Source organism: Rhinolophus sinicus, chromosome 3, assembly GCF_057876585.1.
Source record: "Rhinolophus sinicus isolate RSI-liver-muscle chromosome 3, RSI-T2T, whole genome shotgun sequence".
In the NCBI taxonomy this organism is placed as follows: Eukaryota; Metazoa; Chordata; class Mammalia; order Chiroptera; family Rhinolophidae; genus Rhinolophus; species Rhinolophus sinicus.
This window is the reverse complement of record NC_142503.1, coordinates 161,624,683-161,637,942: the sequence shown is the minus strand read 5'-3', so window position 1 is coordinate 161,637,942 and position 13,260 is coordinate 161,624,683.

Here is a 13,260-nt window from a genome sequence, read left to right as displayed (position 1 = left end):
TACTTTCGACTAATTGAAGAAGAGAACTGGTGGATAAATTCTTCCTCCTTTATTCTTGTCCCAGACACAATTTATATCATTGCTTTTTAAAGGACATTGCCAATAATATCAAGACATCATTGAATTTAAGGGCAGAAAACTCTGAGTATCGTTGTATTGGCTTTCCTTCCTTTCCTGTCTCACTTTCCTTATCTCTTGTGCCTGCAACCTCAGATTGCCCTCCCTAATAAAATAGCAACATATAAAGCAACTTCAGGCTCTGCTTGCTGGGGAACTCAAGTTAAGCCAGTAGAAAAGCTAGATCTAAAATCTTGTATAAAATATGGGGTTGAGGATCCCAGATTCACAGTTAATAATGGAGAAAAGTGACACAGAGTTTAGAGGAGATATTCGTTTAATAAATATATTTAAACCTTTAATAAACAAAAAATATAATTTGAAAGAATAAAAAAACTGCCTTATTTAAAATAGAATAGGCTAAACTCTGGGTTCTTCTAGGAAGAGATGGAGATTTAGGTGGAAGAGATGTGTTCTGTTCATCTTTTGAACTCTTGCACTTCCTTTATGCTGACTATAGTAGATGCTTAGTTGACACTTGTTGAGTAAAAGGAGGAGAGAAAGTGACAGAAATATTTTAAAGTGGTGAAGTGAATGTATGGTTAGAGAGCAATTTGAAGATAGGGAGTCAAGAGGAAGAGGGCACTCTTCTAAAATCTGCCTGGCTGACTCTATAATATTGAGTAAATCACATTATGACTCTGAATCTCTAGTGCCTCAACTCTAACAAAGACATGACATTTTACCTACTTGAAGGAAAGGTGTAGAACAGGTGCCTTGAAGTACTCATTCTTTCTGAGCATCAATGCTCTTGATTTCTTCTCTGTAGAATGAGAGCAATGAATGACATCATCTTTCATAAATCCATTCATTCTTAATATGCTGTGATTCAGGAGTTCAGAGAAGTGCAGGGATGGGTTTGTGGGGAGAGAACTATGAAGAAGACTGGGAGAGCCTAGCCCAGTCTCAGTGGTGAATGTTGGATGAGGGCACAGAGAGGGTTCTCGGTTGCAATTAGGACCCGACTAAAGTCATATGAACCCAGCCAGGCCTGGCAGCCTAAGATTGTCAGTGGGACAAGTCAAGAGCTGGAGAGACCCAGACAAGGCCAATTATACTGGGAGGCTACTGGAGCCAGACCCTGGGGTCTAGCCTCTGCATGGGGAGAAGTGCATTCAGGAGGTTGGTGTTCATAGAAAATGGAAGGGGAGGGGAAAACTGTGTGGGAATTTGGTTCAAGATTAGCCTGAAGGTGTAGAATTTTGGAAGCCAATTCAAAGAAGTCGACTTGAAGTTTAAGGTCTTAGAGGTGGAAAGTTGCAGTCACTCTGTGGACTGAGAAAATTGGACTTGGAAGGAAGTTAAAAAAAAAAATGAGCTCTAGACCCATAGTCAATTAACGAGCTGTGCATCCTCAGAAAACAGAGTTTACCTCCTGGAGTCCTGTCAGTGGAACAAAGTATAATTCTAAGGTCCTGGTTGTCATTCAGATTCCACGGTAATGGGGCAATGGTGGCACAGCTCATAGTATGGTTGTGCCAGGGAATTTCTGTATAAGAATCAAGAGGCAGCTGTCCATCTAAAAGCTTGATTGTATCCTGCTGTAGGGTGCATACATGCCTCTTGTGCTCCTGACAGTCCCTCCAGCAAAAGGAGGAGGCAGATGGTGGAGGTCAAGAGGAAGTGATAGAACTTCCCCAGAATGCTGGAGAACCTGCAAGAAGCCATTTTTCCCACAACTTTCCTTCACTAGCTTATGGGGTGTGGCTTCTGGGGCTCCACCAAGGCCCTGAAGTCATGTCTGCTCTCTCTTTTTCCTGTCCCTCCCCTGCATGCCCTGGCAACACAGTGGGAAATGACTGGATGGCCCTTCACCCAACTGCCCAACTGGACTGCCTTGAGCCAAGTGATGGGCCTCTGCCAAGGGCATCCATAGGAGGGTGACCAGCTACTTCTGTAGTGATGAGGGTACTGAGAGCGCCGCTGGGGAATTCTGCCCTCTGGTTATCTGGGCCATTCCTGCAGTGTGGCAAGGGGGACCTCAGTCCCAAGCCCTTTACCCACCTGTCTCAAAACCACTGATTTCTCTATTTTGAGTATTTCTTTCTCTGGGCTCTGTGCATTTGGATAAATGGAAGCCTGTTACATGCCGAGTTTTTAAGCTACTTTTTTTTTTTAAAACGAAAAGGATGAAAGCCTATGATACTGTAAGGAGGAAGATTCTCTTGTTGGCATTGCATCAAATTCTTTTCTCTGGGGGAGGCCTGCTGTGGAGGCAGAGTGGGGTGGGTTCATAGAGGTTGTAACATGGTCTGGCTTTGGGCCCAACATTGTTGAAAAATGCTCAGAGGAGACTCAGAGCACTTAGATTTTTGGCTTAAAACTGTCTTAGTTTAGATGTTCAAATTTGTTTAAATATTTTCTCAAACAGAAACAACAAAAGAACTTAAATAGAAATTTTTTCCATGAAACAAATTCTTTCCTAACCTAGACTGACAAGTTCACTTTAAAATCACATTCATATCTTTATTAAGTATCATGCAAAATAAGTGAAAGATATAGGATCCGGCTGAGTTTTAAAACACTCCAGGCTTTTTTATAATAATAGTAACAACCACTTTCAGCTAACTATTTGATGTTAGGTCCTAGGTCCTATTCTAAGTATTTCATATACCTTACCTCACTTAGTCTTTTTAACAGTCTTTAAATTACGTACTATTATCTCCATCTTAAAGGTGAGGAGCCAGAGACTCAAGCTGCCTAGGGTAGCCAAGGAAGTGTCAGAGTTTAGGTTTCTACCGTATCCAGACCTAGATTTGTTTGACTTCAAAGCCTGGTCTCTATCAGTGGTATGATGCTGAATGTTCAACAACCAGCTCTCTGGTGGGGATGGGAGGCCTGCTTTATAGTGTTTGCCAATTTCCTGTAGTATAAATATTCCCACCATGGCTGATTTCAAGCTACCAACTTGACCTCACCGAACACAGAGTTGGGAAGAAATACACAAATTTTACTCTTGCTGATATCAGCTGCCTCCAGTACACCACAGCTTACCTCGAACACTATATTGTCATTAAATACATTTTGGGGCCTGGAGTAAATTTGTGTCACCTAATGTCTAGTAACAAGATCCACAGTCTTTCTGCTCTTTGTACTCCCGTACACTTATTCTTGTAGGGGCCCTTTTTGGCACACTGCTATTGAGTTCTTGACCCAGCCAGCCAGGCACACCATAAAGGCTTTGCATGCATTTTCCCACCTGCTTTTCCATGCAGCCATTTTGAGGAGACTGCTGCTGTTTTCCTTATTTCACAAAATGAGAAAAGAGAGGCTCAAAGAGTTTTAGTCATTTGGTGAAAGTCACACAGCTCACAAGTGAGTGAGGTGTGGCTAGAGTCAGTTTAGACCTGAGTCTGTGAATCCTATAGATGATGAAATTTTCAGAGGAGCTGGGAAATAATAAGACACTGAAGAGAAGTAATGTTAGCCAAGTAAGGTTTGACATAGATGAATTTCTGTCTATATAATGCCCAAAACAAAAAAGTTGTCACTTTTATCTGGATGATAAAAACCATCAGAATGATTAGTTGTGACTTTAATTTTTAAAATTTGTATAATTTGGAGAAAGCAACTGTGGTACAGTGAAAAGAATGTGGAAGAATTGAAGGGTCTGGATAGAGTACCCCCTCAGCCAGTGGAGAGGTACATGACCTTGGACATGACCCTTGAGCCTTCTTAGCTTTAACTGACTCATCTACAAATGATTGTATAGGCATTGAGACCATTTAAGTGAATGGCATGTATGATCCAATGTTTATATAATATTAACTTTTGAGGTTGAACAGTCACAGCTGAACAAAAGGAATTTCTTTTTGTTCATAGCCTTTGAGCTTTCAGGAAAAAGTTAAAAGTTAAGAATTAGCTCAATTATTGTGTAATTTGGGGTTTGATGAAAAGAAGATACCTAATTTCTTAATCTTCAAGAGTTTTAAAAATATGTCCAAAATAAGTATTTTCCATGGATATAAAAATTTGTGAGCTTATGAATATTTGGAACCATTCTTTACCAGGAGAACTTGGTCCAGTCATTTTATTTGGTTTCTTAGACTTTTTGGTTCTTCCTGATCTTAAGGTTAGGATAAAAAATCACCTGAATCCAGATGGACTAAACCGTAGGACTGTCTTTCTAAACTCACTTTGCATGGGAATAGTTGGCGTATCTAGCCATAGGCTTATGAAAGTTTTCTCATACATGCAAATCACAAGCTGTATTAAGTTAAGACTCCATGCTTAAGGAATTTAATCCTCTACATTCTCCTTTGACCAGAAGGAATGTTGAGAAAGAAAAGTATGGCTGTTTCCCCATGGATGCGATAAAGTCTGAGACTTGCAAAAGAGCTTAAGTAGTACAACTTGTGTAAGAAGAATTCTTTGGGTGCAGTTAGTATAAACAAAGGGTCCTTGGCACGAACAGAGAACTAAGCAGCTGCAAGAGATTTGCTTAGAAAACCAAAAGATTAAATACTCTTAGGAGTGAGAGAGAGGAAATACCCACTAAGGTCTCTGATATTTCCTTTTTCTTTCCTACTTCTGTATAACCCTCTAGAATTAAATATGCCCATCTGTGGCTAACAAGTCCAAAAGAATTTTCTACTCAAGAGTGACCATATGGTCAGCTCTTTATCTCCCTAAATTTAAGCAAGCATAAGGGTTTAAGGTTAAGTTGCAAGAAATAAATCATTTATATTCCCTTGCCAGCGTATCTGTTCTCTATGAGGTCATCAGTGAAAGGACACTGATAGTAATTTAACCCCCATGAGAATATTACGAGTTAATGGGAGTGATTGATACAGAAAGGAATTGCCTTGAAATGAAATAATTAAAAGTACGCACCAGAATCAGTTTGTTACGGAAAACCCTGGTGAGCAATAACGCAGTGTAACAAATTTCTTTGCAGCCTTGCTATTCCTTATGATACAGCAGCTACCCATATGCCAAGTTTCTTAAGACATACACATGAAATTAACTGGACCCTGTTTCATATTTCCACATAATTCAGCTGGCACACTTTTCTAAAATAGTCCTTATTGCTGCAACACAATTCTCAGTTCAAAGCTGGGAAATGTGCAATGTATAATTTCATCAGAGAGCACAACTTTAAAGTGTTACTTAAATATACTGGAAATACAATTGCTATTATGTTGAAACATAAGGAATTGTCAAAATGTGACCTTTTTACCTAAAAGACAAAATTTCTGTTTTATTAAAAAATTATAATACAATGGATAATTGAATAAACCACATAGTGAGGAAGGCTATCCAAATTATCAAGCAATAAAAGCAAGTTTTCAAGTAGTATGTATAAAACGCCACCATTTTTGCACTTGTATAAATACTATATATATGAGCATATGTATGGGAAATATATGGAGGACTATATACTAAGCTGTTAACAGTAGCTATAACTAGAAAGTAAAATTATTAAAGATAAGTTTTGTATTCAATATAACATTTCTGTAACATTTTAATTTTTCATAGCAAGCATGTATCATGTTTGAAATCAGATAAAGTCTATTTTAGAAATCTAAGGTAGATAGATGGCAAATAAGCATATGAAAAGATGCTCAACATCATTAATAGTTAGAGAAATGCAAATTAAAACCACAATGAGTTACCATATCTGTCATAATGACTAAAGTTTAAAAATAGTGGCAATATCAAATGCTAGAGAGGATGCAGAAAACCCATATTATTTATACACTGGTGGGAATGTAAAATGGTACAGCCACTGGGGAAAACAGTTTGGCAGTTTCTCTTCAAGTGAAACAGACACTTAGCATAAGACCCAGCAATTCCACTCCTAGGACAAAAGAAAGAAAAACTTATTTCACACAGACATCTGTGCCAGAATGTTTGTAGCTGCTTAATTCATAATTATCAGCATCTGGAAACAACTCAATGTCCTTCCATTGGTGAAAGGATAACTATACGGTGGTACACCCATAAAACAGACAACTACGCAGCAGGAAAAAGGAACAAACTGTCGATACATATGACAGCATAAATGAATCTCAAGTACATTATGCTAAATGAAAAATGTCTGACTCATTGCTGTTTATATGAAGTTCTGGAAAAGGCACAACTATAAGGTTGGAGAACAGATTAATATCTGGGGAGTAGGGGTAGGGTGAAGAAAGTGGGAGTACTGGGCAATGTTTTAGGGTGATGGAACTGTTCTGTATCTTGATTGTGGTGATGATTACACAACTCTAAGCATTTGTCAAAATGCGAACTATACACCAAAAAAGTGAATTCTACTGTATGTGAATTTTAAAATAACTTTAAAAAATACCAATGAAAAAAAGATCTAATCAATGTTTTATTAAAATCTCTTCACAAATCTTGATTCATCCTGTACATTTTCTAGGTAGAGTTAAGAGAAAGAAACTGCTTTTAAATTGACAAAGGTGGTGGCCAAGTGTAAATTAACTGTGATAGCCTTGCTACTCCAGGAAAGATTAGGAGTTCAGAGCCAGAGCTGGCAAAGGCGCTATGTAAATGCAAACTGTGTGAAGCTTAGGTCAACACTCAGTTACTTTTGAGTGGACTCTACAGATTGCGGATGATATCCATCAAGGCTTTACCACCAGGCAGCTCTCCCTTCACAACTGAGGGTGGCCTTTCCTTACCCATCAATTAATCAGATGCAAAAGATTGTTTGATCAGGATCAGGGTTGTCTGACATTTCTATGTTCTTCTTCTTTTTATTAAAACCATGAGTGAAGAAGGACCTTGAGTGCCAGAGCAAGCAAGGTCCACTCTCCTCTGACAGCTTGGTGGACCTTAACTGCGTATAGCTGTTTGGGCTCCAAAATGTAAAATGTAATTCTGAGGCACGCAGCATGAGAATACTCTCTTTAGCAGTTAGCTTGTCTTATGGAGGGGCAATAAAAAAAACCCCAAAACAAAACAAAAACAAACAAACAAGAAACAAGAAAAAGAAGGAGGAAACAACATGACAAAATTTGCTGGCCTGAGGCCAGAAGACTGAGGTTTTCTTGGTGGTGTCCATGTCCCAGCTCAGCCTAGAAATGAGGCCTACCCTAATTCACATGGCTTATTCATGAGTCAGGCTTGACACACTTGGGTTTGTAAGTAGAAGAGGCTGAAACAGTTTGTTCTGTGTAAATAAGTGTTGAAAGCGGTACCCTCAGTAATGGTTATGATGGACCAGATGTCCTTAACGGAGTGACCACTTCACATGACAGCATACTAAAAATTCTAAATGGAAGGAATCTCCCCCAATTGCATATCTGTTGTTTTATTTCCCTTCTTGGAATAGAATATCTTCCCCTCCCATCAGAAAATAATCGGGGAGCTAGCTTACTGCATATTGGATTCTACCTGTTACTCTGTATACTGTGGCTGCCAGATGCTTTAAGCAGGGGCCAGAAGCAGGTTTTTTCAATCCAAGCTATCGAGTTAATGCTGCCACATTTAAGTCAAGTGAACAAAGGTCTATTAAGCCCTTCCTATGTATTAGGTTGGTGCAAATGTAATTGCGGTTTAAAAGGTTAAAAATAATTGCAAAAATCGCAATTATTTTTGCACCAACCTAATACTTTGTCTTTGATGATATAATAGCCAGAAAGCTCAGGAAAGAGTGCATTAGTAGTGCTTTGAACTGATCTGAGAGAGAGTGCTTCTTCTCATCGTCTCTGTTTATCCCTGGCATGATGTGGGACAGAAAGGGCTGGAACTCCATGGTCACTAGACTAGGAACTTGGACATTTGATTCTGTTCCTGCTGGTGCTGTGATGCTTGAATGTGTGACTGAATCTTTCTGAGTCAGGGTTTGTCACACTAAAACCAAAGGATTAGATTACAGAATTTCTCAGGCCCCTTTCAGTTCTAAAAGACCATGAGTCTATGAAATAAGGGGGAAAAAATGTATGAAACCCAACTAGACTAAACCAGTAATGGAGCTCAATGATACATAATGCTCAGGATTCTTCTTGAATCATTGAACTCCCTGTTTATCAGTACATTGCTCATTCAATATACAGAATGAAAATTAAAGAAGTGGCAAGGGGACAAATGACACTATTAAAGGAGGACAACTTAGAAAGATGGAGATGTTTCTAAAGTTCTAGGGCCTATGGCATAATGATGTTAATACTCAGGTTTTTGAATCAGTCTTCCACATTTGAATTTTAGCCTCACTACTTGATAGCTGTGTATCCTTTGCTGAATTTCTTTCTCTGGGTCTCAGTTCATCAGCTGTAAAAAAAAGATAGAAACGTTATTCAATTAAAAGAGTTGCTATGAGAATTAAATAAAATACTGTATGCTTGGCTGGATCATGGAACATTTGATGAATATTATTTATTACCACTTCTACTGCTGCCGCTGCTGCTACCGCTAACATGGTATAGAGTGCATGATGCACTCCAGAACTTCATAGAACAATGGACGGTGCTGGAGAGAAGGGACGGCTGTGGTGGAGTGACTAAGGCACCAGACTTGGCATCCAAAGTCTAGGGTTTTAGTTCAAGATAACAGAGAAAAAGATTGTGCCCACAAACAAATTCCATAATGCAAATTACATTGGGCACATACTGCCACTTACTAGCTGGGTGACTCTTCACCTGTCACCCACCCTCTCTGAGCTTTGGTCTCCCCATGAGGATACTAATGCTTATCTCCCAGGGATGTTGGAATGAGTTATATGAGATAATGCATATAAAATTATGCATCGTAAACCACAAGCGAAGATGCAAATGTAAGGATTGTTATGAGCTAGTAAGATTATGAAGAAAACCTATGACAGAAGTTTTTCTACAATGAGATATTGATTTCTGTGACATGCTGAAATACTTTGTACTTTTTTTTGATGGCTCAGGGTTATCTTCTTGAACATCTATGACTGACAAATAAAATGTACTTGTCCGTGCTGTTGTACCATTTCAGGCGGCTTTCATGTAGGCAACCTTTTTATTCCTATAGCCTGAAAGGTGAAGAGGCTGTTTGTCTCCATCCGGATCCTGCTCTGAGTTCTAATCATTGTCTTGCTTCACAGTCGCCATGGTCTGGCTTCTGATCCCACTTTTCTTCACTTACACCATAGAATTATTACTGGAAGCAGACGTAAGAATCAAACACTCATTTTGAATGCTAAGTCAAGGGCACCTTTGAGCAAGGAGGGGGCCTACTCAGGTCTTGGAGAAAACTTATTTGGCAGTGGTTGCACTGTGGTAGACTGGAACATATGGACTGAAGTCAGAACAGATTAGAGTGTTATTTAATGACAAGGAAAGGTGTAAGAGCCTGGACTTGAGTGATGGCAGGGAGGATGGGAAGGAGCCAAAAGACTGAAGGAGTAGGAGATAAGGAATTAAACCTTTTCATCTTTATTTGTTCAATAAATATTTACTGAACAGTCGCCATGTGTTAGGTATTACACTAGGGGCTGGACATCAGTGAGTAAAATAGACAAAATCTTGATCTCTGTGCTTTTACGGTCTGTGGCATTTGTCCAGTAATTGAATGTCAATGACATGGGAAAGTGGGAAGTCAAATAGAGGTGACTGAAGCTTCCAGCTTGAGAGTCTGAGGAATTGGTAGTGTAATTGGCAGCAATGGAAGGTAGGAAGAGGACTGGGTTGGTGTGAAAACACATTCAGTGCTCAGCATAATGAACTTGAAGAATTGCTATCTAATTAAGATGCTTTTCTAAAACAAAATGAGCTCTGGATTTAACTCTTGGGTTCTGTGGCTGGAACCAAGTGATCTATGTGGAGTTGTACAGTTTCTCAGTGTCTAATTAAAGAGACACCCAGATTGGGTGATTCTTACTTATTCCTGGCCCCAAATTTTAAGAGGCATTTTTCTTGTAACATTTTATGTGGAAACTCATTAAAACAGACAATGTCTTTGAGTGTAGTGTTATGAAAAGATACTGAAATGTATATCAAGTTGGCCTTTCTCATAAAGACCTTCTATAAAAGTGAAAGCACACAATACATTTTAACTCAGTCAAGTTAGTTTTTGGAGGCAGCAAAATAAAATCATCCAAGTACAATTATTTCTGATGCTATAACTTAATATAGGGGTGGACTATAGAGAATATGTCCTGCAGGCTGCGTTTTGAGCATGAGATGTGTCTAGGAAACTATTGCTGAAGGCTGGATTTGGGTTAATTCTTAATTAAATTCTCTGCCTGCTACCTGACACAGCAATATTTAGTGTGGCTCATCAGAGAAAGCTCAGCAGACCACAGGTGGACACTAACAGAGTTGGCATGCTATTGGGAAAATGTAGAAGACTTAAATTTTACTCTTTCCCAGACTCGGGATCATTCTACTTCCTCGCAGAAATGGGCTACAGAGATGGTAAAATCATATTCCACACCTCCGCACCGCACATAACCCCACAAAAGTATATTGAATCTGCTCAGACTCTTAAAGGATTTGTTTATATCTCACTGCTCTGGACCATAACTATAGATGGGACCATTTTATCTTGGAAAAATATTGAGAGCAGGTTCAAACTATCAGTATTTATAAATAGGTTTTCCTTAGGTCAAAGTTACTAACAAAAGCTATTTATAAGGTTTTTGTAGAACAATGGTTTTCAACCTTGGCTATGATTTGAATCACTTTGAGAACTTTTAAATAAACTAATACTTAAGTCTGACCTCAGGGGTTGTGTTTTAATTGGTCTTGGCGAGTTTAAAATTGTCCTAGGTGTTTCTGATGTGCTGCTGTTGTTGAAGACCACAACTGTAGAACATCTGATTTGGAGTAAGAACACATCCCAGAGGGCCTTGCCAACATAAGCTAGCTGAAAAATTAAAGCCCAAATAACCGGCCTATCAGAGATACTTATTTATGATGACTGCACGCTAACTTGGTGCTTTCACTGGCTATCCTTACTGTCACTTGTCTTGGGGCTCGTCCAGAGGTGGAGCTGTTTCTGAGGTCTCCTCCAGCTTTTTGCTAATAAAACCACATGACCAGTGTGGAGGAGGGGGCTCCTGCTCTTTACTTTAGCAGCGGAAATGCACCCAAGCCAATTCATGGAGTGTTTATCAGGTTCTATGTCCCCAGGAAGCAAAGGGGTGGGAGGGAGGGGCAGCCATGGGACATAGCCCCACAGCCCATTTGACATGTAGTATTTGAGAGCTTGTTCTTACCCATGCTAATCTTGGTAGTGGTACTACAATATGAAGAAACATTAGCAGTATCTGATATGGACATTCTACTACTTAGGGATCTATCAATATATTAGTGGGATCAAAGACAGAGGAGATCTGTAGTCTTCACATTTCTGTCTTTTCTTCATTTACTTGCTGTTTTTGTTGTTATTTCTGATGTTCACGCTTTCAGGATTTCTGGCTCATTTCGGTGCTCTCAGTCATTATGGATGGCTTACGGACCAGGTTCCTGTCACCAGATGCGTGAGGCACAACTCTACTTATGTATGATGTGGCCCTTGGGGCCATCAGATTATAGCTCAGCTATTAATAGATGCTGTATCCAGAGCATGTCAGTTAAATTCTCAGAATCTTGTTTTCCTTATCCTGTGGTATTGTTGCAGAGATTGCAAATAATATATTACAGTACCTAGTGCATAATAAATGCACAATAAATTATAGCTACTATTATCTCCAAATCTAGATTGCAAACTCCTTAAGGGTTGTGTTTTCCCTACCAACTTTGGATATTTATAATTCTCTAAACATGCACGAGATGGTGCTCAATAAAGATAACACTATTCCAACTATATAAGTGATAGGTAATATTAAAACTAATTACCTTTACCAGGCTTGCGGAATTAGAGGTGCAGCCTATGACCACGTAACTGAGCAATGTGACTGGTCCACTAGAGAATCAGATCCACAGTCTTAGGAGGTTAAACCTTGGGTCCTGAAGTCAGATTGCCTGGGTTCTCGATCAAGTTGCTTTATCACTCTCAGCTCCATTTCTTTATCTGCAACCTGGACGTGTTCAATGGATTAATGAAATAATGCACATATAGTCCTTAACTAGAACTTGGTACATTGTAAAGATTCAATTAAGGCTTGCTATTATTATTTTTGGCTTTATTGGCATTGTTCTGACTCATGCACTAACTTCTAGAGGAAGCAGCCGTGGCCAGCAGGTCACATGCAACAGAAACAAGGTGACTCAATTTGGTTAGAAGCACAGGATGTCTAGGAAAGAAGGACAGATGAAGCCAAGGACAACAGCCTTCGGAAACACAGCCACAACCACTACCCAATGGAGCTGGCACACACTGAGGTCATTCTGGGGCAGTTACTCAATTCAATAGAAGTTGACCAGCCTTTATTTATTCAACATTGTGTTAGATAGCTGTGGGAGTCTTAAAGGAAGTGAAAAGTAGAACCTTTGAGGAACTCAGAGTCCGGTGGGGAGAGAAGTCTTTGTGAAGAAGATGGATACTGATGTTATATAATTAAGTACTAACTTATGTGGTTCAGGCTGTGCTTACTGTCGTAGTTAGAAGAGGAGAGAGCAATACTGGCCTATCCATACATTCTTTCTAGGGGAAAATAATACCATTAGCAATAACTCCTTCAAATATAATTAGCAGTGAAGGTATCTTGTCTACCAACATAAAAGCCACACCTTTTAATTTCTATTTTTCCAGCAACAATCCAGAATATAACAAATATGTGAGGAATCAGGGAGTGGAATATTCAGGAAAAAGTACAGGAGTTACGAAGATTTCTTTATAACACTTTTCCCAATTCAAATCCACAATGGTTTATTAAACAGCCCAGAAGGCTGTACCAGGTGCTGTGTTAGACCCATGAGATTTAGATTGGAAAAGATACAGGTCTGGGTTGGTTCACATCTTGTGGTCATGTGGGCCATCAAGGCCTGTCTCTTCCTATGTTTGGGCTTGTGGTAAAAACAGTCAGAAACAGAGATACTGAGTAGATAAGAGTGCATAAGAAAAAAAGAAAACAAAAGTGTGCTATTACATGACAACTAACCCCAAGGCTCTGTTAAGCAGTTGAAGGAACAGACATAAATAGACCACTTCAGTATTTTGGGTGAGGAGCTAAGACAGGGGTATGTCTAGGTGTTCAGAGGAGAGGTTCTCTGCCAGAACTCAGGGAGGCTGTGGATGTGATTTGCTGTATTAACTGAATACTGAAGGTAATGAGAGATCATC